Here is a 4,795-nt window from a genome sequence, read left to right as displayed (position 1 = left end):
CTTCCTTATATTGTATAGCACGTTATTATTTTTCTAAATTATAGCGAAATCTAAAGCTGGAGAAACCGTGAGAGCAAAACTACCAATTGAACATATGACTATATGCAGGAAATAGCAAAAAACAATTACGATGGATTAAGCTATACCAGTTCAGATTAGTTTAGCTCAGTGTAATTCCGTAAATAAATAGTAAAGAATGTTAGAATCTGTGTTCACAAAGCTGATAAGAATATTTATACAGCAGATCCTCCCAAAATACCAAAATAGGTTACGTAGGTAATTTCCAGCTGGAAACAAAAATGTAATTAAAAAGAATATATTTGCTATGATTCATGAAAATAAGAAGCTATTAAAATGTTAATTCAATACCGATGCAGTTTCATTTAGGTAAGGAGAAAAATTAAATGTTAACATGATAATATTCCGCTATAAATAAAACATATGTGACATTAATTTCCTGGAGATAAGGGATTTTAGGCATACACAACATAACCCTTAGTTATAAGCATCTATAGTTCAAGAGATTAAAGGTTTCAAAAAATAACAAAAAAATAATTTCTTAGATCATTTTACTGCAACTCACATCTGTCTGAAATTAATTCTTAGCATACACACATAATGATTAGATATTTTTAACAAAGTATATGAATTCTAGATTTCAAAGTGCTTTTCTTTCGTTGTACACGCCTTTTCTAATAGTACGTGTTCAAGGGGCTAATTTGTTGACCAAAAACGATACGAGAACGGGTTCGATTTCTCGACCGGGCAAAGCGCTGTGTATTCGAGAGAAGCATTTAACTTTATCTATGTATAATTTACTCAGCTAAAATTCCTACACGCTGAGGGCAGTGCAGATTCTTTTTGATTAAGCAGCTACATTCTGGGCGTTGTGCAAAATCAAGAATAGGCTGGTCGAGAGAGTGGATATATTTAGTTACGGTTACATAAAACAATTATTGAAAGCATGGCACATTTTCCCATGTCATATTCGCTAGCATGTAACTGCTAGAGTACATTTCATACGTGTTTCTAAGGCTATGTAATAATCATGCAGCAGTCGCCTTTGACTGCAAAACTAAGAAAAGAGTTCTGTGGGATTTAATAGCTTCTCATACTGATATGTTCCCTTATTGTACATCCCTGTATTTTTCGTTCCCAGTACATCATACTTTCCTGTTCTAGCTCTAGTCTTTCTACTTTGCTTTTACATCTTCATTCCTATTATTGGTGCAGGGATATTCTTTCATTTGATCCCTTGTTGTGACTTTCTACAAGAAAACCTGATGTCTGAACACATAAAGGAAACTGTAACATTATAGATAAAGAATATATTTTGCATGTTGTATTGGTAGAAGAAACGTGAGCCAAAATAGATTGGCCAATTTAAGCTACATAAAAGCTCACATGAATTTAATAATATTTCAATGAATTACTTAATATTTTTCATGATCAAAAAATTAGTAATTAAATAAAATTTGCAATTGTAAATGATGCAGCTATGAAAGGAAGTAAGCAAAGTTTTGTATGATTTTATTCAGTTTACTAAATCTCATAATATTTGTTACATTTGAATTAGTGTTACTTCATGGATAGGATACCATAAACAAATCATCCTTTAATTAAATCAAGAAACATTTATATTCCTTATCAAGATACAAATTTGCCATAAACAGAACAAAATTTCAATAATTATATTTTATAATCGCTGAATGTTTTTAGATAGCAAATATAAAATTATTGATTAATTCCTGTTAGTTTGATGTTTAAATATTTTACAGATCATAGGCATTCAATATGCATCAAATGCTATTTAGATCAAATCAAACATCCTCTTAATGCATTCATTCTTATACTAATGTTTCTGATAATGCAAAGCACTATTTGGATAAAACAATTTCCTGGCGCAAATGTGGCAGGTTTCAGGCTCAGTTCCACGGATTGAAACCTGAGGTGTTGTACCATATCCCCGGGTGGACGAAATATTTGAGAATGGATTTGGAGACCATCTTATATACGTAAATATCTATATGGGTGAGTTCGTGTTTGTCGCCCACCAGAGCTTGAGAACTAATGTTGTTTCTTTTTCTGTATGTACCCGTACCTTATCTGGTTGGGAAAAAGACCAACAGAATAAGGGCCAGGCTTTAAAATGTAAGTATTGGAGGCGATACTTTCGTTCAGAAGCTTTCAAGGAAGTTTCTCAAGCAGGGCCGCAGTCCACAGACTAAAACAAATAAATGATAAAAGAAGATAAGATTAACTGATTTCTATTCGTAGATTTTCGTTCACATAGAAAATCATTGGTGCAGCTGAATTATTCAGGTACAGATTTAAGCATTTCATACGCGTCATACTGTATAGTATAAGCTTACAGAGGTCTTTGTAAAGCGGAGCATCGTTGCTTGTGAAATGGTTGAATTAGGTTAAAATCGATGGTAATATTGCGATTACGATATTGACGTTATCTAAAACGATTAGAACCCACTTGATAAAAAATATTAAAAGTCATATCACCACCACCAATATCCTTCATGAAAAAATACTACAAGCCTATTAGAAATAGCTATTAAATTTCATTCATATCACAACAAATCATTTAAAACCGATAAAAGACAATATTCGATAGTATAGGCCTGGTTATAACATATAAGAGTAAAATGGGAGATGTTTTTTTCTTTGGATCTGTTTTCGTCTCGCTCAAGATTTACAACGTTGTAAACAAGAATAACAACGGTAAACAAAATGTTGCACGTGCAGTACTTATAGCGAGCGGGAAGTCACGTCTGCTACGTATTTTACATTCCGCGTTGAAGAGAATTAACTTCAGCTATTTACGCTTATTATATACGCTTGAAAAAAAATATAAGAACAGGAACGATACAATTTCACATTTCCTGTTTATTCTTAAATATAAAACATATGTGCATGGTCTACTGTTTAGAAAGTAATTTGAATATGAACCACCTTTTATTTATTTATTTATTTATTTATTTATTTATTCATTTTACATTCGTCTTCCAACTCAACTCCTCATACCTATCAAACTCCGATCGTCTTCTAGATACATATTGTATACATATATTTGGTTTAGAAAAGTGTTTCTTAAACAGCGTGTAACACACGTTTTGGCTAGTTACAGAAGTCTGGTGGGGAGAAGATAAATGAAAATAACACACATATTTCACGTCTATAACACAGTATAAATCTAATGCAACGAGGGTAGGCTATTTGTGACTTTACAATTTCAACAAGAGGCATTTTAGTGCAAGCAGTTGAAAGACACTACTCTAGCATTTGCAGGAAAAGATGAATTATCTATCCTCATAGACGCAGCTTGGCTGCGTGGTAAGAATCTTGCTTTCCAACCACATGGTTACAGGTTCAGTCTCACTGCGTGGCACTTTGGGCAAGTGTCTTCTAATATAGACTCGGGCCCACCAAAGTCTTGTGAATGGATTTGGTAAACGGACACTGAAAAAAGCCCGTCACATATATATATATATGTGTGTGTGTGTGTGTGTGTGTGTGTGTGTGCGCGTAAGTGTGTGTGTGTGTGTGTGTCTGTCTGTCTGTCTGTGCTTGTACTCCTTACGTCAACCGCTTGACAACCGGTGATGGTGTGTTTATGTTCCCCGTAACTTAACGCTTCGGCAAAAGATATCGATAGTATAAGTACTAGACCTAAAAATAAAGTACCGGGGTCGATACATTCGATTATATATTCTTCAAGACGATGCCCCATCATGGCCGCAGTCTAATGGCTGAAACAATTAAAGATAAAATATAAATAATTCATAACTGAAATTTCCAAATAACAAACACTATGATAATGTAGTTACGGTTGTTCAGTCCAGAAGAGCTTTAACTTCTCTGAACAAATGCAACGTCACAAAATGACAACCACATCTTCTTTCGTATATCTGGGACTACGTGTTCTTTTATTTTTCAAATCAGTAGGGTGGAGTCGAGAAAGAATCGTTTGTTTTTTCTTCTATTCTTCAAACTATTTGAACGATTTGAAGAATTATATATATAACGAAATATGTCAATAACATGATTTGAAAACAGCTATTCAGAACTGATAATAGACAATGTTAATAGACCGAAACGTAGTGCTATTGACAACACAGCACATAGACATTATTTAGTTATATAAGTTGGATAATATCGTTAATGAAAAGTATAAAAAAGAGAAATGATTTGATACTATAAATTAGCTAAATTGATTGTTCTTATTTCTATCAATATTCTAAATTCAGTATAGTAAATGTGATGATCTTGTGCTCTATTGTTCAATATTTCAAAAAAATCAATAATCTGGTGAACTCTATCTCTTCTCTTAAACGTAATTTCATAATTTATAAATGATGCCAGTCATACAATATGATAGATAAGCTTTATACTCACACAGCAGTTTTTCATTGGTAGCTGAAAAAAGATTGAAAAGAATATTATTATCATCATCGATATCATCATTATTAACATCAATATTAAAATTATTAAAATCATCATCATGACTGACATCAACATTAAAACTAAAAAAAACATTATCATCATCATCATCATTTATCATCATTATTATTATTATTATTATTAATTTATGTTTGGCTTCTGCTTTGCATTTGTACAAGTTGGTTCCAAGTCTCATCCAAAGACCTCAAGAGACAAGTTAGACCTTCATTTTGGTGTTATACCTAGGGTGTCATATATTTGGTTCTACACAAAGTATTGTTCTAGAGAATGTTTAAGAAAACATGAAAATTATCTTACGTAGGATATTGGCAGTACCCATGAC

The 4,795-nt window shown here is 32.6% G+C and overlaps 1 protein-coding gene across 1 annotated transcript in view; it reads right to left on the bottom strand.

The window, feature by feature from the left end:
• The window catches only part of LOC106882687 (5-hydroxytryptamine receptor 1D), an 85,579-nt gene extending 81,151 nt beyond the window's left edge, over nucleotides 1-4,428 (bottom strand). The window contains exon 1 of the mRNA XM_014933449.3: nucleotides 4,408-4,428. The gene's annotated coding sequence lies outside the window, so the exon portion shown is untranslated. The remainder of the gene's footprint in view (nucleotides 1-4,407) is intronic.
• Nucleotides 4,429-4,795: the final 367 nt, after the last annotated feature.

The sequence above is a fragment of the Octopus bimaculoides genome, chromosome 2 (assembly GCF_046866305.1).
Source record: "Octopus bimaculoides isolate indiv1 chromosome 2, ASM4686630v1, whole genome shotgun sequence".
NCBI lineage: Eukaryota > Metazoa > Mollusca > Cephalopoda > Octopoda > Octopodidae > Octopus > Octopus bimaculoides.
The sequence above is the reverse complement of the archived record's forward strand: the minus strand, read 5'-3'. Positions and strand labels throughout refer to the sequence as shown.